The 24333-nt window shown below is 47.5% G+C and overlaps 1 protein-coding gene across 5 annotated transcripts in view; it reads right to left on the bottom strand.

The window, feature by feature from the left end:
• Positions 1–24333, bottom strand: part of LOC144179609 (sex peptide receptor-like) — a 429469-nt gene that overhangs the window by 247048 nt on the left and 158088 nt on the right. The gene's annotated exons all lie outside the window — the stretch shown is intronic.

The following is a 24333-nucleotide window of genomic DNA, read 5'->3' as shown; positions in this document are numbered from 1 at the left end:
GCAGAGTGTGACCGCCCGCTCTAACGTCCGCCCAGCATTAGGACAGTGAGAGAGGAAAGGCGCCCAGAAACAAAATGGATGCGCCCATATGTGAACAAATATCACGTGCTGCAGACCGACCAATGAAAATGACGGCGGCACAGCACAATGAGGGAAAGCAGTGCCGATACTCTAAAATTAGAGACTTTGTTTAGGGACGCTAGGTATGTGTTTGTGTCCTCCTATTCCAAGAGCAGGACGCCCCCCCCCCCCCCTGCCGGCGGACTGGGATGTGTCAGTCGGTTTCGGATGTCCTGCTTTGGTCCGTCGCAATGGCAGGAGTCAGTGGTGTGCCAAGCCCACTGTATTGGGTATTCAACGCCCATGGCAGCTTGTGCAACTCCCAGGCACTTTGAGGGCAAGTGCCTTCCAAGAACACCGATTTGTGATGCGGACGCTGGCCCGGACAGCCTGGGTGGCTACCGAGGTTGGTGCTTGGAATGGTAATTCGATCAAAATTTGTGGTCGCAAATTTCTGTGGATCAAATATGATTCTCTTTGGCCGGGGGCGGTAACGCGCTCCTGTAATCCAGTGGGGGTGGAGGCCGGGGGGTCAATGTTGCGAAGTGCAACTGCACCAAGCGGTACAGTTTATGTTATAGTGGCGCACGGTTGCAGAAGCAATGTGAGCGCTACTATGAGGCCGGGGGAGTGGCGAGCCCCTGTAACCGCAGCTAGGAAGGGGCCTATAAACACGAACCGATCTGCTCGCCGAGGGAGGTGACGAGCCCTTCTAACCCAAGTCATAGGGGTACATGCGGTACAGTTCGTTTTATTGTGCCATGCTGAAGCATGGGTACACACAATGAGGCCGGGGGTGTAGCGAACCTCTGTAACCGGAGCATGGAAGGGGCCTTGAATGCGAACTGGTCTGCTGACCGAGGGAACTTGATGATCCCTTGTAACCTTCAGTCTTGGGGGCGAGAGTGCAGAGCCACTGGGAGTTCCTCAGAGGATCCCTTGTATTTCGAAAGATGGTTATTGTGGAGCAACTATGACTCTCTTGGATAGGGGAAGTAGCGAAGTAGCGAGCCCCTGTAATCCAGTGTGGGAGGAGGCCAAAGGCTGGAGGTGGTAACGCGCCTCTGTAATCCAGCGTGAGAGGAAGCCAGCGGGTCAATGTTGCGCCGTAATCACTGCGCTCAAGCGGTACAGTTCGCACGTAGTGTTGGCGTACCATTGCTGAAGCAATGGGTAGACCACTTCTGAGCCGGGGGCGTGCACACCCCTGTAACCATAGCTTGGGGCTTGTTCTGTTGAACTTGCGAACTGGTCTCCAGGCCGGGGGTTGTGACAAACCCTTGTAACCTAATGTAACAGGGGCCAGAGCGTGGAAGTACGGTAATTGCACGAGACCTCCTCGAGGAATCGGGGAGGCCGCACAATCCCTGCCCAGGGAGCGTGCTAAACGGCCGCCACTGCGGAGGTTCCTGGTCAACTGGAATCAGGTCCTACGCGGAGGTCGGGCGGTCGGGTGTCGACCCGGCACTTGGCAATGCGGTTGAAGCAGGAAGGCGTGTCGAGATCGATCAACTATAACTTTCTTTGGCCGGGAGAAGCAACGCACCCCTGTAATCCAGCGTGAGAGGAGGCCGGCGAGTCAAGTTGCGACATAGCAAGTGCTGTCAGCGTACAGTCGTTTGTATTGCGAATACTGATTAAATTCGGGATACCATTACGGGCCGGGGGACTGGCGACCCTTGTAACCGCAGGCTTTGGCGGAGCCAGCGACCTGATCGCAATAAAGTCGGGAGGAGTGAAATACCCCTGTAACCGAACGTCACCGGGGGCTAGATGTTGTACAGTCCGTATCAGGCCGGAGGGGGTCGCGCCCCGCTGTAACCTTGCTGCGAGGGGCCTATGGACTGATCTTCTCTAGCTGAGGTCACGGCGACCTCGTCACCCGAAAATGCCGATGGGGCGCAGTGTCACGAGCTACTTGGTGTTCCGAACGGGGAAAACGAGGAAAGGTGAGGTTAGTACACCGACCGGGGAAACTCTCCTGGCTTATTAACGGCTAGTAGGCCCGGACCGATCTCCTTTGCCGAGCCCAGCGGCAATGCCTGAGGACTCTTGTTCCATTGAGCGAAAGAGTAGGCACAGAGGAGGACATAAGAAAAAGGCTCTCATACTAGCCCCCCGTGGGAGCCTTGCGAATGTGGACTTCGGTTAACGTTCGCATGCAAACTTCCGGTATCCGGAGACCGTGAAAAGCAGGTGTTGCAAGTACCCGTGTATAGTGGAAACCTTTACTGGTGATTCGTGAGTACCTGGTGCGGGACCGTCGATCGAGAACGTTAGTACGCATCGGCTGCAGAGCTGCGGTCGGGGAGGGGCCCACCCGTCGCCACTAAATAGGGTACTTCCTGTCTCCGACAGTTGGGGCCCAGTTATCGGACCCTATGGGTGAGCGGTTACCCGTGGCAGGGACCGCATATGTGGCAATTGGCACTGTCTGATGCCCTCGCTGAGCAATCGGTCTTGGAAGAGTCAGACAAATGGATTGGAGCAAAATTACTCCCCCGATTCCCACCCTTCTTCCCATAACCCATCCCGATGTCCAAGCTCCCGTTCCCAGCAACCCATCCTATCCGGCTTTTTCCTAGGGGGGACAAGGGGGGTCCCCCCGGGCTCGTCCCCCTGGCGGTGGGTCGCAAGAAAGCTTTTCCCTTTAATTTCTCTCCAACTTCGGGTGGACAAAATTATCTTTGCCGGTTGGCCCTTTTATTGTACTGTTGCAATGGGGTCTAACCGGTTATACTACGGTGGTGCCGGGGAGCTATTGAAAGCTCCATTTACTCGATGTGTTTCCGACAACCACTTTTCTGTTGTGTGCAAAAGCCACTTTTTTACGTCTCAGTAACCGTTGCCGTTTTGGTAGCCTCATCCACCATTTTATTTTTCACAGATGCTGCATGAGACATTTGTACCATGCCTAAATCAGAATAAACGGCAGTCTATCCGGAACGTTTCATTCAAGAACATATCTACACATAATTTGCGGCAGCTTAATTCGGTCAAAGACAACGGCTGCTAGTTCGAACATCATTGCATTCGTAAGAGAAGATAAAGCGACAGCTAGTATGGCATCTCTTATACAAGGCGATGTGTGAAGAATTACGCAAATAGAGCCTTCGGCAGCTATTCATACGGGGATTTCGGCGCCAGCGCCATCGGTGAAGAGCGCCTACCGTCACTCCTCCATCTAGCGTTATTAACGGCGCTTGACGGCAGCCCAGAAACGTGGGCGAAAGTGGACCACAAATATGGTTCCTAGTGCCCGGGGACGTAAGACCTCAATTAAGCTTGACTTCAACCCAGCGCAGCTCACGACCTCCCTTCCCCCACCTCTTAGCAATCATGGTACATCTCACTCTTTTCTTTCTTACTGCCCTCCCAATCCATCTTGGCCTGGTCGCTCCTCATGCACGCTCGTAGCGCGGTTGATCCAGCAACGCCTCCGCTGCTTTCGTCGACAGCTCGGGTTCGCAAGCCGCTCGTGCCATGTTTGTCCTTAGACGGGCGCCTGTCACTTGTACGTCGCTGCCCACGGCGACATGCTGCCACGGTAGTAGCACGTTGCTTGCTTTTCCCCTTCTTTTCGCGCTCCTCTTATGTATCGCGTTGCGTCATTTCCTTCGTTCACGTCTGTTCCCCTCCCAGCGTCATCCTGTCAATTTTGTCGGGCTATCTTTGTTGTTGTTTTTTTCGTCAATTTGATGGCTGACAGGACGCGACCGAACATTCTCAACAAAGACAACTTCGCTTAGGTGAATCTCGTTGAACAGAATTTTTTTCTTTGCCCAGCTTCTGCCTTCAAATTTCTGCCACTATTCTGCGTTTTTTCTGCATCCAACATTGCGTTCCTTTTGTTCCTCTTAAGTTTTAAGCTTTTTACCTTCGGACAATCTCTGTTTTCCTATCTCTCTCTAACTCTCTCACTCTTTGTCTCTTTCGCCCTCGTGCGTCACTTCCGTTGTTCTGAGCTCTCCAAGAATGCATGCATTGGGCGGACTACGCTGTCAGCTTTTTCGTCAAGCTTCTTTCTACTCCTGGCTTTGTCTTCTCTTCTCGAGACAGATGGTGAAGATTCCTTGTAACCATGGTTTCACGCAGGTTTCCTATGGAATCGCCGCAAGCGCGCACAAGAATTTCTCACTTTTTTTCTTTCTGCCTCTCCTCGCACACTGAACAAATCCAAGCGATAAGAAAGCAAAGTTTAAACAGAGCTTCACCTTAAAAAAAGCAAAACGAAATTTTTCAAATGGCGCCCCGTGGGACTTTCGTTCTGCACGATGCGACAACTCTCACTGAGACTTGATTCCGCAAGGGAACGAAGCCGGAAAGGCAGGTGTGAAGGCAAACAGCAAAGTAAGCAAACGGTGCACCGATGCGATCCATCCCCTTGTTTCTCCCGAGTTTTCTTCCAACCTTTCGCCACGTTTCTTGGCGGTGTTTTTTTTTCGTATCCACACAAGACTTCCCAAGTGCGCGGTAACCATACGGTCTTAGATAAACCCCAGCCTCACATAGATGGCATACCGTAGGTTTCGATAGCCTGCTGGGATTCGGGCTACGCTGTAAGTCTTGATGAACGCTGTGGAGTGTGCGCAGCCACAGCAACAACAACCACAACGCAAATAAAGTGCTCGGAGATGTGAATGCCTTTGGTTTTTCCCAGACACATATTTGCTTTGATGCTGTGCCTAGCTGTCTTGGGCTGCGCTTTTAGCCAGTCATTGGCTGTGGCTCCGAGTGTTCTGTGTCTCTGAAGTAATAAACCTTGAGACAGCCGCCTCGCGGTCGCTAAACGAAAAGTCGTGTATGTGTATCTTTTTCATTAAGTATAGGTGGGCTGTCCATCCAACAAGTTGAAGGGGGAAAAGGCAGGGAGGGCCTGTGATGGGTTTCTGACAGCATTTGGATATCTTTTTATTTTTGGAGTTATAAAACTACGCTTTTTGCGACCGTGTAGACCGTTCCACGCGGCAAATACATCCTTCTTTGGGTTTTCTGCTTCTATAGCGCCTATTCCTACAACGGGTAGAAAACATTTTGGGTACTGGAACTGAAGCGATGCCTCTAATTCAACCCGGAAGGGCTTCTGGGAGAAATATAAGCGCCATTCTTGGCTTTGCAGACCCTAAACGATGGGACCGTTTGTGGTGGACATGAAAGAGAAACAACAACGCCAGCAGGTGTTTCAAAGTTCTTTTAAAATATGCGTGAAAGTGGGGGAAACGGAATTGTTACACAATAATTTAGGCATGCATTGTGCCCGGGCCCACAGCTGACGCATTCATGTGTTGTCTAATAATCAGTCTTGTTGTTAACACGATTAACCAATGCGCTGATTCGCTTGGAGCCATAGAGAATGGTAATCTATTTTTAAAACGTTCTTTTTTGCGTATGAGGTTTGTAAATCTTGCCTGAGCGTTTTTTCTACGTTGCAGGAACCTGGAGAAGCTATCAACTCTGCGTGATTCGATTCGTAGGAAACTGAGATCAAAAACGAATTACTTTTTTTTCCTTCCGGGGTATAGCGACAGGACCACAATGATAGTTCCGAATGCAGAACCCGGCTTCGTGGGTTCTGCATTTGGTTCTGCGGTTCTGCAAACCGCAACAAAAAATCCGAGCCTTATCACCCTGTGGAGACGAAAGTCCATCGAAGCGCTCCGGAAGGATTTGCTACGTTGGGGTTCAGCTATATCGGAGATTTGCCGTGTTGAATTATCAGGACCGCGGCGCCATCTCTACGACACAGACTAAGGACGCGCGAGATCGGTGGGTAGAGACAATGACGTCTCTAGTGCGCCGCACGGGTGGCCGCCGAAGAACGGGCGGGGGGAGGGATGCGAGGGATATGCCACGTGTCAAGCCCGTTCTACATGGAGCGAATTTCGCCTGCGAATCCGCTGGAACGAACCTTCGCACTTGCGAAGTTCGCAATGCCTGGAATTGTCGTCTACATGGGGCCTGCGAACGCTACGATTTTCGCATTTCGGATGCCCCTTGTTTGCAGACTGAATTAAGTTTGCCACCAGCAAAGGTTGTTGTGATTTTAAGAAGGGTGGTTTTATTTTACTTTCTTGGCAAGTTGTTTCTGCCTGGTTTGCGGTAAATATAAGTTTATTTGCGGTTTTATATACGAATCGCCCATTCTTTATCAATATACGCGCACACAGCAGAGAAAACAAACGTTTTGGTGTGCCCGCGCTTTTGTCGCGCTCATACAAGCAACGCCATCTGGTTTCCAAGCGTGCAAGTGCTGCCGAGCTGTGCTCCTATTGGCCGCAGGTCTGGCCCCTCTACGCCGCACACGCCGCACGAGCGGCGTTTGCTCGACCGCTTCAAATGTTTGGCACTTTGCCGCAGCAACGAAAAAAGGTGGTTTTGCCGCACGAGCGGCGCCGCATCAGCGAATTCGCAGGCGAAATCACTCCATGTAGTACGGGCTTCACGAGGACTATACGCAACTCGGGGAAGAGGCGGCGGTGGTGGAGAGGAGCATGAAGTGATTCTGTAACTACTGTCACTAGATAAGATGCACAGTGCCTTCACTGAGGCACGCAAGTGAGCAACGGCGGCCATTTTGCTGTTTATCAGTGTCGCCAGACTGCTGCTTCTGCGGCCTCACCGCTAACTTTGACGAGGTCATTTGTAAGCAACACTCCCGAAGACGCAGCAACACGGCATCTCCGGACAGACTTCTGCAGCTGAAATGCTGCGAAGCGCGTAATCTTGAATTCGCGTTCGGAACGACGAGAGTCACGCGCAGCCGCAGCGCAGGTAGGACAAGCTGAGACTATCACAGTTGACCGACGAAAAACGTATAAAGAACAAAATGGCGGCGCCCTTCAACCGTCGCAGTGTAAACAAACATCACGTGATGCGAATTGACCAATGATCATGGCAGAGGCACGGAACAATGGGAGAAAAGCGTGCCGATATTGTGTAAACTTATCTGGGTACATTAGTTGTAACCATAGTCCCCCCGTAGATCGTCATGCGTCACTGTGAAACCACCATGTGGGGAAGCCAGCTTACAAAGCCTATGCACGCACATATCTCCTTGAAGTCGGCTTCACCACCAAATACAAGTGCGTTGCTTGGGAGACATTTTCCGGGGCATTGTACGCCGTCTTATCTATCCAAATATAGAGGCCCTGGGCCCTGTTTTTTTTTTCTTAAAAATAATTTCCGAGCACTGAAAATAAGTTGTGTACGCTCGGTCTCTTTCCGGGGCTGATTTACTGGATCCTAGATATAGAGAGCTTCGCAAAAAAAAAAAAAAACGATAGGGTGGTGGCAGCTCAAAGTAACGGCGGTTTCATTTCGAAGACCGCTTCCCAAAGGGTTACTGCAGTCGCACAAAATTCCTACAGGCGAAGAAATTGCGGGAAGCGGGCCCTTCTCATGGCTAGGTTCGGGCGTAATGGCAGAAGTGGTGGCCGGTTTCCAGAACTCAGTATCGCCTCGCTTACGCCATCGTAAGTTAAGAACGCGGGCATCAGGTAGATGTGGAGACCGTGATCACTGCAAGCCCGGGTCACGCCGGACCCTATTCCGGCATTAAACGATCTCAGCCTATTTTAAGTTTTTAAGGTCCCCGCAACGGCGCATTATAACGATTATGTTTTTCTGTCTGAAAGACTTTGTTCTAACGATAGTTTACCGTATGGGTATTTTGTGGAAGCCATATGTAGCCTGACGCAAAAAGGAGGAATGAAGAGCCCTATAAAGGCGAGCGATTCACGAAGCATGCAGACTTGATCAGCGCGTCGTCTGTAGTAAGCTATTCTCGCCCTCAAATGCACATTGGAGTGAATTTGTCGATATCTTAGTTTCTGCCTGAATAGTGTCGTGCAACTGTGCAGTTTCTTAAAGGCCACTTCAATAACCTCTGGATCTTTCGTTCGATGGAATAAAGATGATTGTAGGGTTTAACGCGCCGACGCAACGCAGGCGATGAGGTGCGCCGTAGTGGAGGGCTCCGGACTAATTTTGACCACCTCGTGATCATTAACGTGCACCGAAATCTGGTACACAAAGGCGTTTTTGCTTTTCGCGTCCATTAGAAAAGCGGCCGCCACGGCCAGAAATCGAACCTGCAACCTCGTGCTCAGCAGCGCTACGCCTTAGCCCCGTTCGCCGGAATAACACCCGGAGGAAACAACACCACGCGCATTTAGCGGCTGTTTTGCTAACTATTGTGGGAATACTACCATATTTCGCAATGTAGTTCTTTTTTTGTTTTTTGATAAAATGATTTAGCGCCGACATTATGGTAAATGTTGATTTTTGTTCGTTGTTGCACATGTTGTGCAGGTTACACGCGTTTTAACTTTCTTGAATTTAAGCCTGACGCAGGAATACCCACCTCAAAGAACTAGGCCAATATTACAGCTCGTCAAGCCTGGGGATTCGTTTATCTTTTGTTTCCAGGAAAGCTTGCGGTCCCCTGACTCCCTTATCCAATCGGCATAACGTTATGACACGTTTGGCAGTTTCGTTTGGCATCCGTGTATAACCCCTTCGTCACTAAGCAGTTCCGGGTTGATCAGACATGTTCTCGATCCGAAAGGATGTCTCTAGCCAGGATGGCCTGCCAACCCACGCCGCGGCATTCCACTCCCCGGCACTCTACTGTGTACGTCGCTTTGCTTGACTGATTCTTTGATATTTATGATTTTCTTGTTGCTCATTGTGGAGCCCAAGTTCACTCCAATTAACTTGAACCACTTCAGAAACATTGCGCCGTTCTTAACTGGGTGTCAAAAGGAATGGTATTGTTATGGCTCTTTCCTAACGTGGGAAAACAATTTTGTACTCAGACACTCATTTAAAAATGTAACTTCTAGAAACTCCGAAAGCATAATTTATCAACGAACTGCTTAGCGCGCCAGTTTTTAACAATTATTCTAAAAAGTAGTAAAGTTTGAAACACCCCTTCGGTACAAGTTATTCATTTGAAATTTGGTATTTGCGCACAGATATGAATAACTCGCTACACCTTCGCGTACCGTTGTTTAACGAGCGAAGCTTTGGCAAATTGTTAACCCGTGCCACGTAAGGTGCCACGTAAAGCTCTGTTTTTTGTTTTCTTGCACGTTTGCTTTGGATGTTTAAATAAGCTCTGTAATAGACCCAGTCCTCGTACGATATTAGAAAAAAAATGATGTTGAATTATCTTCCAGAAACTAAGAATGATGCAGCTTGTTATGGTGGTTTTTTTGTTAAAGAGACTAATGCACGGTTTTTTGGGCCAGCCGAAACCAGGTGGAATAAATAAAACTTCTTTTTTTTATAATTTCAGTTAGCATAGCTCTACTATGATAATTAGATTGGGTAAAAAGGGCTGCGCAAGTTCTTCCTATTATGACTTAGTGTATTAACCTTGTGCACGCCAATTTCGGATAATAATTTTGTTGCGAACGTACGCAATATATAAAAATAATGTTATTGCTTATCCGTCGCTTTAGTGCAAGTACTTGCGACATTAAAAAATGGCCCATTTTGACTGTAAAAGCTAAAAATGCAATATTTTAGCAGTCTAAAGCACCTTCAAAATTGCGCAGCGCAAAGAAGCTTCGATAATATACACTGACCAAGTACATTGCCGAACTGTTTTTTCCGACCATTTATTCCTATATAAATCTCCAGTTCACGCGCTCTCGCGCTCTCGTACAAAGTTTCTTTTTTTTTTTTTTTTTGCTCCGACCTAATTAACCTTCAATTTCTTCAATGACGCTTTAAAAATAAATGTCAACCAAAACGCAGACACTCCAGCTTGGGGTGTTTCCGTGCGTTGAGTGTAAAGCCCTGTATGTTACAAGCCGTTTTCTTTGACCTTCTCAGACAGGAAAACAACTCAGCGGTGGTTCCTATCTCTCCCTGAATATATTGTCAAGTCTAATTGAAACTCCGTCGTAACCAACGTCTCTAATCATCAAACCTTTTATGGCTGTTCTTCCGCTTGCTCTTATCAGCTACTCCTCATTCTTTAATACTCGCCATCGCCGTCTATTTTCTTCCGTTTATCTCTTCGTCCTAATTTCTTACCTGAACATTTCTCCTGGTAATCGATTTTTTCTTGTTTTCGTCCCATCGTACCTTAACGGGGCCGTGGTGCTTCTATTACTATCCACTTATTTCACATTTTCGCCACTAGAGCGTACGCCTTCAAGCCCTTCTCATCGATCGTCGCGTCTATTCTCCCCGACACGTTGAAAGAGCTCTAATTTCCAGGCATCCCATCGGACCGTTTTTATCTCCACGGAACACGTCGCCCTACCCACCCATCCCCCTCTCACAAAAAGGAGAAAGAAGCACAGCAATCGACTTGAATTTTGTGCGGCGTGGTGAATGGCTAATTGAGTTCTTTTTGTATTCACGCCATCACCACTTCTCCGATCCCTGTTTGAAAATGTTTTGCTTGCAAAAACACTATGCACATTGTCCGAGACAAAGAGGGAAGAACGCAGAATCGGAAATACCTGATATAAAAGCGCTTGTTTTGCATTATTCCCTCCCTGTTTCTGTTTACCAAAATTATTTTTTAGTCCCCTTTCTAGAGAGCCTGTCGCATCGGCTTTTGTGGCAGCCATATGTCGATAAAACGGGCACGTTGTTTACTTGAACTCCGAGCGACGGCGAATTTACTGTTACACGTGGAAGCTCCCATTTTAACAAAGGATATGTTCGTTTTTTGAGCCATCTCGTCTCGGCACCGCATTTCGCCAATAGTCACTGCTTTTTTCCCCCGTACCGCGCCCGCGTGCTTTGAAGTAGCTGCACACTTCTGCGTCAGTTGAGTGTAGTGGCTTCTTGGGTGCAGCTTTTACCAACAAACCAGTACAATAATTATCTCCGACGCTATTTTCACTGCCTAAATAAACCTAGCAGAAACGGTATGTGATTGAGGAAGGCATTTATTCTACCTTATAATATGGCGTCTTCTTCTCTTGTGGCGGCCCCGTTTATTGGTGGACAATCTTGAAGAGACGTTACGTATTCTTAACAGCGCTTGTTTTTACTGGCTCGAAGGATATCAGTATCATGTAAACCATTCCGACAAACAATATCCAACTACTGCTGTAAAAAAACGTTTGCGGTGAATAGCCCCGTGACACTTGAATCTCAACGCATATTCAAAGTAAAGTACCACCACTTTCCCACCATCTAACAGTTTCTGAACGTCACAACACTGAATTGCCAAAACATTGTATACTTCTGGTCGATGTATACTGCTGGTCTTTTGCGATGTCTTTTGCGTCAATATGCTGGGGAAGGTACTTTTTGTCTTTTATTTCGGGTAGGTTGCCCTGTTTTTACAATTGACTAATTTTTTAAACTGGGAAACAGCGCTTTAAACGAAGACAGCGAAGAAGACACAGACACTAGCGCTGGCTATCAACTGAGCAATATTTTATTGCTTGCGGAAATATAAAGGAAGAATACAATGACGTCACACGCGTGAAAAAGAAAAAGAAAAACACAAACATAAATATGAACCAACTAGCCCAAACCCAAACTTTAGTTAGATTTACAATTGACCAGTTTCAAAAGCTTTAGAACACTAAAGGGCTCAGTAGCTCACAAGTGGCGCAAAAATTCCAGTGTCAGGATCTCAACTGTACGGCTTTGTTGTCGCTTTCAACAACCGCCAAACAAAAATGCTCTGCGTACTACAGCCAGGCACGAACAGATCGACAGCGCATAAAACTTTTTGCCCATTGTGTGAGCTATGTCGCAGGCTCACCCCCCGCACGATGCACAACAAAGCGGCAACGCCCTTATTTTCATACTCTCCATTTCATCGATTTCCCTCGCGATGTTCTTTTTGTTAAGCTGGTACAGCAAACCTTGTTCCCGTTCCGGACTGCGCGTAATTAGTAAAACCGGTGGTTTCGTTCCTCTCGCCAGCTCTCTCAACACAAGTCCTTTCGTTCTGTTTCCTTTCGCTTGTATGCGCTTCGCCCTTTTCCTTCCACGCTCCGGTGTTCCTTTCCTGGGCTTTTTCAGCGCTTCTTGTCCCTATCTTCCCTATACTCGTCCGTTCACACCTGCGCCCATCCCGGGCGTCGTTCCACCCACCTTCTCTGAGCGCCAATCGCCAAACATACCGGCTACTTATATCTTTCTGCTGAATCTCCGCGCCGCCCACTACACGAAGTATGACCCGAGCCTGGGTGGGCCGCCCGTCAAGCAACGCTTCGCGAAAATCGGGCAGCCGACGATAACTGCGCCCACGGTGCAGTTTTCAGCAGCCATTTTGTCCCCCTCTAGCAAGAAGCGCGAAGTCAGCGAGTCTGGTACAGCTTAAAGATAAGGGTCGGGCGCGTTTGTTCAAATGGATTGCTGCGGCCTTCATCCACGTTGCTTTTTCCCGCCACACTGGCTGACACTGTTTTAACCCCGGTTGCGTATTTGTTGTAGGTCACTACTCTAGATAGGTGGAATAAACGGTTGGGCTTTCATTCTTTGGGTCATGTTTGCTGCGATCACTGGTGTCAATTTAATTTTTTTTTTGCAGACTACCTCAATATTTTTTATGCATTCGCCCTAGCCCTCCGTGCCGTTGGGGCTTTCTTCAACGTTGCCGTGGCTGCGTTCCTACTTTTTCGCGTGCTGCTTTGCTAGAAGCAGTCCATACGCACCGATTTTTACCTTATTCCTGCGACTCAGTTGAATACGTGTCACGTGTTTTTCTTCTGTAATGATTGTGTGCTTTTAGAAAATTTGGCCTTTGCTTGGCAGCGTAAAGTCCCCCTAACATTACCGTTATTACAAATTGTTAAGGAATAAATCCAGGTCTTATTCGTTAGAGAAGAGCACCAATACTTTTAAGCTCTCGTATGCCGACTGCCAAGAATCAGTGGTTAGGCCAGCATGTGGTGTTATAAAGGAAGGTGTTTAAAGTTGCCTGTATTTTTTATCTGTGTTCAAACGAGGAGGTGCGAGATTAGTGTGCGTGGGGAAAAACATTACCGACGATGAATAAAAATGCTAGATTGCGTACACGATAAACATTGGCCTTACGTAATAATTAAGCAAAACTATATATACCGCAATATAGCTACGGCACTAAACGTGACAAAACTATATTTCAGGAAATGAGGGCACACCAGGATCTGTGGGTTCCTGTAGTGTTTTATCGTCCTGCACCATGTAACACTGAGCTTGAAGAGGAAGCGTATTGTTCCAGCTTTTGGAATTGAACTATTTGCAAGACTTTTAGTTTTCCTGTGACGTAAGCGTCGTATAGACGCAACCTTAGCGAGGATCATGCGTTCTCGGAAAGTGGTCGAGTCACGTAGCAGTGGGTCTCGATGTATCACCGCAGCTCGACGTGATACGCCGTTCCTCTGTTGTCATTCAGTGGCTCCCGTGTACATACGCCTTGTGGATAGGTTTGTGCATAAGTGTACATAGGCGGAGGCTCATATAGGTTACAGGGGGAGGAAGTACAGTACTTTACTCCCTAAGCCTCCACATGATAGAAATTTCGGCTTTGATAATGTAATGGCCTTTGACAATCTTGTACCTGCATTCTATATTCACCAATCAATTTCCTAATTTAGTATCATCTAGCCCCTGGCGTGTCCTACAAGCCGCATGTGGGCAGCAGTGGCAGTTTCTCTGCGTACACCAACGAGAAGCCGTTCGACTACAGGCTATTTTATTTCTTACTTTCTTTATCCTAATAATTCTGTAATAATAATTTTTGACCAATGACGGCGGTGATACAAAATGCCTTTTTGAACACTTTTAAACTTATTTATCCCCAGCGAAAGCAAAGCCTATGCGCAGAGTATTTTGTGAAAGATTGCCTTTGCTTAAGATTTCGCAACGTGTCGTCTAACTATACCCACTTTCTCTTGCACTGCCTGCGCGTCCTCGATGGAAAGACTTGGAGTCCAAGCGCGGCGAAGCCTCGATTTAACCCTCTTCTATTCACGTGATTCTCTTGCGTTGAAGCGCACACACCGGCGCCAAGTGGGCGCTGAGGAATCAAGCGCAGGCGCAGCAGCCGTTTTACCCGCAACTGGTCACGTGTTACCGAAGCAGAAAGAGTCCAAGCGAGCTAATTCACGAGAAAGAAGGACGTAGCTTGCGCGCCTGCTGCTGAAAGTCACTTGCGACCTTGAAAGATGCAGCGCGGTGGAGCTTCCGTTTTAAAACTATGCACAGCCTGAGCAGACGCCCTCAGCAGCCACGAGGTGCAACTTGCTCTGGCGGCCCGGCGGCGTTACGATTGTCTAGCTCTGGGTTACCCTAGAAAAAACATCATCTTGACACCGTTTAAGCGTACGCGCATGGAGTGAAAACATGTGACTAATGCATTTTTGTGATTGAAAAACTTCTCATTGGTTGCTGAAAAAGTAGTAAGAACCACCCACATGCGTGTGCGTCTGCGCCAACATTGTATACCACAAACAGTCCCGAGGTTTCAGAAAGGAGGAGGAGCAGGAATAAACTTCACTCAAACGTAACGTTAAGCGTCGAAAATATACCGAGCCAGGTCCTCCAACACCAACTGGTCCGTGAGCTTGTCCGAGGCTAGCTAATTGCGCCATTTTGAAGGAGGAGGGTGTGGAAAATGTGGGAACTGAATTGCATTGGGGCAGGAGAAAATACAATGTTCTAAATTAGCGTATCGTTCGGAACAACTGGGACATGCTGGGGAGTGTCGGCTACAATAGTTAAAGGAACGAGCAGGTGTCAGGAGGGTATTCAAGCGTATGCGTCGAAGAACGCGAAGACGCATGGTGGTCAGAGTAATCTATGACTTCGTGTCGCTCCAACAAAACGAGAGAAGACACAGGGCACAAGAGCTAAAGGTTAGAGATTTTTCTGGAACAGGAAGTGCACGAAGACTTTCCCTGATGTCCTTATAGTGAAGCTTTATTCGTGGTTTGTAGAGTAGCGCAGTGTCTCCCGTGGGTGGATAAGCACAGGGAATCCCAGGCGCCCTGTTCAGAAGTTCGTGGGCGAGGGAGGCTATGCACTTCCTCATTGCCTGGTATTTCAGCGGGAACAGGAATCCACCTCAGTGTGACAGTGTGGGGAGGTAGTTCTCTTTAAGCCTTTGCATAGATCATACTGTAGTTCTTTGGGAATCTTACCCATGTGAATGGTGCGGATAGCTTGCATTGAATCAGTGTATATGTTATATCCTGAGCGGTAAGGGGGTGCTAAGGAGAGGTCCAGAATACTTGCGATTATTGGGAGGGTCTCTAGACTCGCTGCAGGTGGAGGATTCGTGATGTATGAAACATTTTGGGAGAATCATCAGGAAATAACGTAGTGGGGAGTAATATCCCACGATTCAAATTAAATACGTCGTTGCCGCATAATATAAATGTTAGCATCTTATGAATCTTGCTTGAAGTCGTTTCGGGTGTAGATAACATGTTTCAGGGTACCTCTAAAAAACCTCTCTTGTCAAGAAATAAAAAAAATGGCGCAGCCTGCACTAGGGGTTCAAGGCTGGAGAAACAGCAGAGCTGGGGGTCGACCTAGCTTCTCCCCGCACTTACAGCGGATCCAAGCAGTGAGGGAGCATCCGGACAGACCCTAACGCTGCACAGCCGTTTTGGACGGCAGTGCAAAGCAAAGACCATTAAAGTATGCACAGCAACGTCATTCCTTTCTTCGTCGTCTTCCGGCGGTACAGCCGCGTAGGGAGAAAACTCTTGTAGTGCGTCCTCGCCTCGGTCGACCCTACCTTCTTCGTCAGCTGCTGCAGTGGCCGTCTCCACGTGTGGATTGTTATTGTTAAAGAATCAATTGACAGATTCGTCGTCATCGTCTTCGGCGTGTCGGAACCGGGGTGAGCCGGTCGCTACACTTCGACGACGACGAATGCGGGAGCTCCTCATACGGCGTAAGCCCACGCGCAAACCTGAACCACGCCGGGCGCTCGCCGCGAGGCACGCGCTCACGTGCGCTCAGGATTTTGTGTCTACGCCGGACGGATTTGTGTCGGCCGCAATAGCTCTGCTGTGAAAACTTCAATACGTGATTCCGGATGCGTATTGTGTGTGTTTTTGCCGCCGCGTTCAGCAACCATTTGATAAGTGCATGAAAATTTAGGGTTCACCGCTTAATGTCCAGTTCGGCACACTCCATGTTTCACGGCCTGTTCAAACCAAACTTCAGGAAACTTAATCAATCCCTTTCTAAGCATACAAACTTTGCAGTAAGAGCAAGAACATCAACTCCTGATTTGATTTTATGTGTCATGAAATTTATCTAATGGGGAACCCGAGCCACAATGGAGGTGTTTAACAATAGATTCAACTGCTTCCGGAACACCTCCTTTAGCCTCGCTGGTAACGCTTATAAAACGGACACCATAGTACTTGGTAATACACCTATGAAACTTATTAAAGTATTTCTTGTGAGCGTTGAAGGCGAAATCAACGATGTCCAATGGAATGCCCCGGGGATGACAAGATGCCGACCGGATATGGCGGTATTGTGGTCACCCCAATGACGCCGCAGCGGCTGCATCGCCGGCCGGTGAAGCAACTTTGACTTGTTGGCGACTGTTGTGCCGGCTGGCAAGGTCAATGATAACCCGCGTAACCAATACTTCCTTATATACATTTTGCACACGGCACTCGAACGGTGACTTGACGCTTCCTCACTGCACAGGCGTAGCGCCTCCGCGGCTTCAAGGCTTCCGTTTCGACGCACCTGAATTGCTACGCTTTTTGGCGAGTTCTTTCGGAGGCTGGCTCGCTCGCAACTTGAGGGGAACGCGCCTGATCAGCCACATGACACGAATCAGGCAATGCAAGTCTGGTTACAGATTCAGCGCTGCTAACAACGCTAAGATTGGATTTTCCGCCTATTTAGGCTTTGCATAAAGGTCGATGAGACAGGTCGCAGAGGGATATTTCGAGCCTGGAATCTATGGCCGCATAACCTTTATTGCATTAAAACCTTGATAGCAGAAGGGACGTTGAGTTTCTGAGGACTGATCGCTTTTAACGCCTACGAGTGCGAGAAAAACAAGAACACAAAATGGAACTACGAAGGTCAGTCCAGGGTAAAGGATCCTAAAAACAGCCTCTAATGCGTTCGTTAAAAAAAGTAACGAAGTCAGCGTATTTATTTTTTGCCTCGCAGGAACGACGTGATTCGCTCGGTATACACGTGCTGCCTGGTCGGCTGTAAAAGCGACTGCTGCTCGCTCGAACCTTGTTTGCATTTTCCGTTAACTGAATGAGCGGAGTGCACCGACTTGCTAAGGGGACGGCCAGCAGTGCTAAACGCATTACGCGAGGACGGTGCTCGCTATTAAATTCGGCAGATTCCTGCAGTCGGTACAGAGGGGAAGAAAAAGACGAAGTGTAAAACTTCGCTGTGTCGAAAGCAAGTGGACGGCGTGTACTTGGTTGTGTTCTTTCTCGTAAAGAGGGACAATTTATTTTTAGTTGCAGGACTAGCGCTTTTTAACATTCTTCTGGCTGATTGCAGCGGAAGTTTGAACAAAGCGCATAACCAAAATTTACACGTGGAAATTCTACGACCCGAATCTTAGAGAAGTCGCCTTCTAGTCGGTTCTTGGAACATTTAACTTTAAAAGTGGAATGTAATAGTAAGAATACTGACATTCGCTCATATGCGAATGCTAATAAAAGATGTATAAACTAAAGTTGGAGGCTTGCCGTCGTCAGCTCGTTAGCGAAACTTGATTACCAATGCAAACAAATCTACCTTCCATCTATTAGTCATCCCCGAGGTTCAATTGCCGCTTCATGTTCGAACGCCTCACGGTTAAAGACGGATATTTTTACGCATATGCACAAATACCGTATATTGCCAGCAAACACATACGGTAACATGACTAGTCAATGCACGCCGCCCCCTGTAATTCATATAAAAAGTCAGGTTGGCTTTCTCTCTGTGGCAAAAAAAAATATTGCAAACGCTTTAAAATCAACATGTTTTTCTTTTGCATCTAGAATGACACGACGACATACACTCGACTTTACTGACGGTTTGTCATCTTGCTCGCGACACTCATAAAACAATCTTTTACGGCTCCTGAATACCACTGGTTGTCTGTGCATTTGTCCCTAATCGTGTTGAAAAATGCAGCAGCCCCACTCACTGCGAGAGAGAAAGTAGTATTGCGGACCGCAAAACTTCAGGCTAAGGAAACCCTCTCCAAAAAAGCGCCGCTTGCGGCACAAGGCGCCAACCATGGGTGGGGCGCCGTTATGCACGGGTCGTTCTTCGATCGAATGACGACGTCTCCATTGTCGTTGCATTTCAGTGGAGAAAGAGATACCGACTTCTTGTTCCGTAGCACTAACTAGAGATGCTCTACTTTGGTATGATGACGTATAAAAGGACGTGGGAAGTAACCCATGACAATGAAGACAAGAGCACTTCTTTTGTATGTCTTAAGTTGCTTCTTGCTTTTTTTCCCATTATGTCCTGATCCGTACCGGAGTCATACAAACTGCTGTACGTTTGCAAACAAAAGAATGCATAGATCGTCTTTCTTCAGCACTAACGTCCTTCTACCCTGGGATAGCGCAAATTGGGAGGGTGCGGGAACAGAACACGCTCTCTACACTCTCTTGTTTCGCTGTCGTAGCGCTCGGGAGGGAATTTTTTCTTTAGAAATTGCGAGGGCCGCAGTTTACGCTTTCAAAGGCTGGGCTATGACTCGGTGTTGTTGAAACAATAGATTCTATGCCTAAAATATGCAGGAGGGGGGAGAAGGAGGGGAGGTAGAGACGGAAATCCCCGTATATTATGCTACATTCTTGTTATTGTACAGTCTTGTCGTCTAGTTATTCTTGTAGGTACATCGGCTCACGACTTTAGCCGTGGACGTGTAGCCGCTATAGAATGTAACCAGACGTCTTGCATCCTCTAAGTTTTAAATGTTTCATATAGGCGGGTAGGAAAGATAAAAACTGCTTTATGCCTTAGAAACCGCCGGTGAGTATCGTATGAGTGTTAAGGCGGGTTCACACGGGCACTTCGAGTCTGCGAGGCGCGCCTAAAGAGCTTGCTTAATGACGCGGGGTAAATGCCGTCAACTGGTCTTGACCGCACAGGATTTAAGAAGGTAAGGGTATATGTGTGATTCACTGTGGTCTGTTGTGATGCGATGCGGGGTAGGCGCAACAGTTTTGCCAATCAATGCGGCCGTTCATCTTCTGCAAACACCGACGGCAAACGCTTGAAAATTCGGGAGATGTCACCGGAATTTTAAAGGTCGAATTTCAAACACGACCAAGTGCAATTCACCGTATTGTTGACTTGTTGATAAACAACCGATTATGAGTCGTAATGTTGCGCATATTATGAACACGATGATGAGTCGTGTTAACGGTAGCGGTGAACACCCTAACTGGCGCTTGATGTTTCTGGGTATCAGTATCCGCCATGTGCACGTATCACTGCGGTTCTCGCAAAAGAATGCCCAACGGTAAATATAAAACTATCTGCGCTATATAAACAGCTTTTTTGGCTTGTGCTTTATTGGCTGCATTCCCCGGAATGTCCATGAATTCCTAATTACTGCGGGGATTTCTCCCCGCCCTTAAGTTACGATCCATTATACGCACTGAATGAGAAGACAGTCCTTCCGCAAGTTGGTTTTCCTCAGATATGTATACATTAATCACTATATTGCAGCTGCTTGTATTCTTCAGATCCAGCCTATCCACCCGCAGTGATAGAATAAGGGTACTTGTACAATCACTGATTTAGGGACACTTGTCTGTTGTGTTTTTACGTATGTACTTTTATTGCACACTTGAATATACTTAATCTCCCTCTTTAAAAAAGTGGTTACTATACTACGGTACTGTGATTAGTGTTTTTTCTGGCTCTGAGTGCGTAACCAAACACAAGCGCTTATTGCAGAGAAGCTGCTGGCCTCTCGTTGGGTGAAACATTTGGTGTCGTTGCAAGCAAAAAACGCAGACAGAACCCAACTGTTCCACCCAAGACACCGAGCGCATGCGTCAGGCTAAGTACACATACGGACTATAGCTCAGTATTCGTGTAAAGAGAAAACCACACAACAAGCGTCGAAAATGCATGATTGGGGATAAGGCGCCCGTTAACAATTGGTCCCCATTGTTCTTGGCTCCTCCCACGTGTTCCTGGTAAAGATTAGGTCTGCAGCTGCTCTCGAAAACGGGGGTGTGATATCATTCGAGTGCGAGGGCATGCGGCAGGCTACGCAGGACACAGCATTTGCCCCCAGAGAAGGCGAGCGCAAGCGACAAGCTCGCCGAGGGGACAATGAACATTTCATAACCTCCGCCATAATCATGTTCAGTGGTTTACAAAAGCTTTCCTTGATATCCACTTTCGCGTTGTGGGATGGCGGCCATTTTTTTCGGGCCCCGGCAGTTTGCGGGGCACGAGCTCCTCGAAAATTGTGTTTTTGGTTTTTACACCTGAACGCTGAAGGTGGGCAACGAAAAGCGAGCTAGTGGAAAGCTACGAAATAATTTAGATCACCAGATGAACTTTAACACGATTTGAAATTTCGATACTTGTGATTTTAAAACGAAGCCTCAGTGTCCTCACTCACGTCGTTGAACGCCAATACGCACGGCAGGAAATGGTGATGATATGATAATCGCTGCAATGAAAGACAAGCACTTCCCGTGGCCACAATATAACCCGGGTCCTTCGTGTTAGGAAGCAGGCGTCTACCCGATTACTCCATTTCGACATGCTCTAAGGGGTTTGGAAAACTCAGACGAACACCAAAAAAAAAACCTTCACGAGAAGAATGGTGTTGCTCTGCGTGAGGTAAGGCTCTTAGCCTTAAGACGTTACGCCTAAGTTCTCATTTTCAGGCTTAGGACGTTAGGCCTAACATCATATCTTAAGGTTTAACACTGTAAACTGGCGCCCACTCGAATAACTGCTCACTGAACGCCACGCAGCAGGTACCGATTCGCACCGTACACCCCAAACCCAAGCTTACAGCCTACGGAGTGTACACCAGAGTTGCTATGGGTTTTCTAGAAAAGTGGCGCGTACCTCCACAGTGGACATACTCGAAGTGTAGGATTTACCAAGCAAAGAATTCAACCCGAGAGAGCTTCGCGTTCAACCATCGTCGTCGTCGTTAAACGGAGGCAGGCATGATGGTGTCGGACCCTGCCATCTATTTCATCACTCATCAAGAGCACAACAACTCTGTTTACCGTCCACTAACGTCGCGGCGCTAGATGATTTTCGCAATCAAAATTCGTTACCTCTTTTTCACGCTGATGTTAAACAAGAAAGGCAGAACCGCGTTCTCAATTGCTTGGATATTTTGCAGAAGACTCGTTTTTGCGTCACACTTCGCTCCGCCTTCGCTTAGACAGTTGAGTCCACCATTACTGTTCCCTTATTACTAAGGCTTTGAAATCAGCGAAGTAAATATACCTTAAATTTAAACTTCAGAGGTAAGTGCCATATGAGTTTTCGAACACCGAGAATGAAACTTTCTGTCGTATTTGCGGAAACGACCTATATTTGTTTTTTTTTGGAAATCTGTAGCTTCAAAACAGCTTGCTCATGAGATATGGCATGGGAGCTATCGGCCGGGTTATGCGTTTTCCAATTGCATCCCACCTTATGCTACGTATTTGCATTGCAAAGTTACAAACTGTAAGGCAATGCTGAAAAAAGAGAGTGTCTGAAGTTTAAGTAACTAGCATGCTCAGTAAAATAGTTCACACCTGTTGTTATCGTTGTCGCTAATTCATAAAACCAGCACAATGGAGGGAGAGAGACAGACATACCGGTTTTTGTCATGAAGACGTTTCCTGCGCTAATTGGTATGATTTTTGCACCCTATGAAAATTCTGTGCTTCAGCTAAACCACAATTTACTCTTTTGATCTATACCTGCGGCCAACAATGAAATTTTATCGAATGACGATGTCGAGCGCACAATTTCGCTGAACATTTTGGTTGCATCAAAGCAATGTGATCAGACGCACTGCACTGCGCAGTGCCTCAGCACAGACCGCACCTTTCAGTCACACGGTATGCACTTGCAGATTGCTAAATTCACCGAATTCGCTCGGATGGCGCAAGGGTTGGCCGCTTGAGTACATTAAAGGGAAACTTAACCACGGGTTTGCCTAACAGACTACTTTTCACAAGAACAGCGCGATAATGATATTTGAGTCATACAGTAATAAAAAAAGCGTCACCCTGGCAGTGATTTATGCTTTATGAAGCAATTCTACGCACGGTGGGCCCGCACATGGTGTCCCGTCAAGACACCGCTCAGCCGTGGGTGTCCCAGAGTAATAACGAGAATGCGCCAGAAACTTTGCACTGCTTCCCACCAGTGTTTCGCAACGACTCGACGCCTGAAAACGCAAGTACAGACGAAGACGCTGAGGTAGACGACAGGGTGTCACTCTGGTCTCGTTGTCTTTTTAACGCGTTCATCCTGCAGAGGCATTCCTCCATCAATTTCCCGCAGCCTTCCTCGCTGAAGTTGCCCAGGCGGGCCCGTGGAATACGCGAACCTCAAGCGTTATCGACTGAATGCGCGAGAAAGAGGGTCAGCGGGCCGTATATCAACGTTCTCCTCGCAGTCGCCACGTAGTTCGAAAGGCATAGCACAACTGCCAGTTATATCTTCTTCTTCGAACGGGAACAGACACAAATCATAGGACGGGCACTTAATTTTATAGCTCAGATATGACATTGATGGAAGGCTATTAACTCCGTAGCTTACTGCGTGGTGTTGGCTTGACAATACATTCCACGTATCTCGGAGGTGAATTTTTCAAGAGTGAGAACCGCAAAGCAAGCCATCAAGAAAGGCGGCACTGTCACGGCGCGGTCGTTCCCTCCTTTCGATGTGGCAGCTGGGCTAGCGTCTGCGATGCGCTACCGTGTATGTGTGGGGAACGGTGCGGCGACTGGAACTTTTTCTGCCAGACAAAAGCATCCAAATCGTCGACTGTGGAGGCCCGCGCTATCGCTTTCGGCTTGTTTCGCCTCTACTCCTGCTGGCACGGTCGCCTTTGCTTCGCTGTACGTGAAAAGTAGTTGGCATCGTTTCAGCCACCTTTTTCCTTTTTTATAACGTTACGAAAAACGGCGTAGCAGTGAATGATGACCGCGGAAATGGTGAAGAAAAATACATCAGCCCCCTATTTTGTACTTTAAAGTAGATCAAAGCCCGTATAGTTCCTACGACGGGAACAAATTAGAGTACATTTGAGAGTGCAAGGACAAGACGAAGCTTAGCGCGAAAGTTCAGGAAGTTCTCATACCTCCGCAATCACAATCAGTAAAGTAACTAAAGTCTATTGTAATCAGCAGTACCAAATTAGGGCAGGACAAAATTGTGGGCTATTTTAGGTAATTCTGAGTAGTTCGAAGTTACTTCATGTAAATGTGCTCCTACTGTTCCGCTTAACTTAAAAATGTCCGCCGTAAATATCATATAGCTTAGAATTACGCTGTTTCTTAACATTTTCTGCGTATTAAAGCCCGCTTTGAAAACCAACGACAGCTCGTGAGAGACCGAATATACGCACTTGTCATCGATGACGAGTGTCCGTAATTTAGCACTTCCGGTCACATAAAAACGGCACAGGAAGTGCAACATATTCCGTATTTCAATCGGAACGTTGCGTGATGCTAATGTGGGGCGACGATAGGTATTACCGCAACCAATGTACTATAAACGATTTATGCATCCTTAGTACTGTTCTGCTGCGAAAGCGGTGGATCGGAACTGCCGGACTTCGTCCACTGTTTTTTCTTAGGTACACAGAAGCAATAAGAAAAAATGCTACCTCATGCACTCACTTCCATGGGCGGCACCCCAGTGATTTCGAATATATGGTCCATTTTGGACATCAAACTTACGGGGTAGCATGCATGTACCTACGTCGTATTATGGCCGCCATATTTAAACAGGACGTTTTGTTCATATCAACCTATTACCTCACCACGCATCTGTATCATGTCTAAAATCACCCTGCAAACTTTGCCTAAACTTGTATCTTCAGTTGCTTTCTTTTTTTTATGAAGGTGTAAAAGTTGCGACATAATGTATCATTACCACCAGTTACCTCCAGGAAAACTTTCTTGAACATTCATTTCTTATTTCTCCCACTTCTGTACAAAGCGGCAGCATAGCTGCTCTGGCATTTGGAAATTATAGCACATGCAGAAGCATCGGCCAACTCAAAGTTTCTACAACAGACTCCGTAGAGAGAAAAACTCCGACTCGTGTACGAGCCACCTGAACTATTTTCGTCCGAGTAAG

The sequence above is a fragment of the Haemaphysalis longicornis genome, unplaced genomic scaffold, assembly GCF_048455015.1.
Source record: "Haemaphysalis longicornis isolate Haplotype H1 unplaced genomic scaffold, Haemaphysalis longicornis Haplotype H1 scaffold_4, whole genome shotgun sequence".
Lineage (NCBI taxonomy): Eukaryota > Metazoa > Arthropoda > Arachnida > Ixodida > Ixodidae > Haemaphysalis > Haemaphysalis longicornis.
The sequence above is the reverse complement of the archived record's forward strand: the minus strand, read 5'-3'. Positions and strand labels throughout refer to the sequence as shown.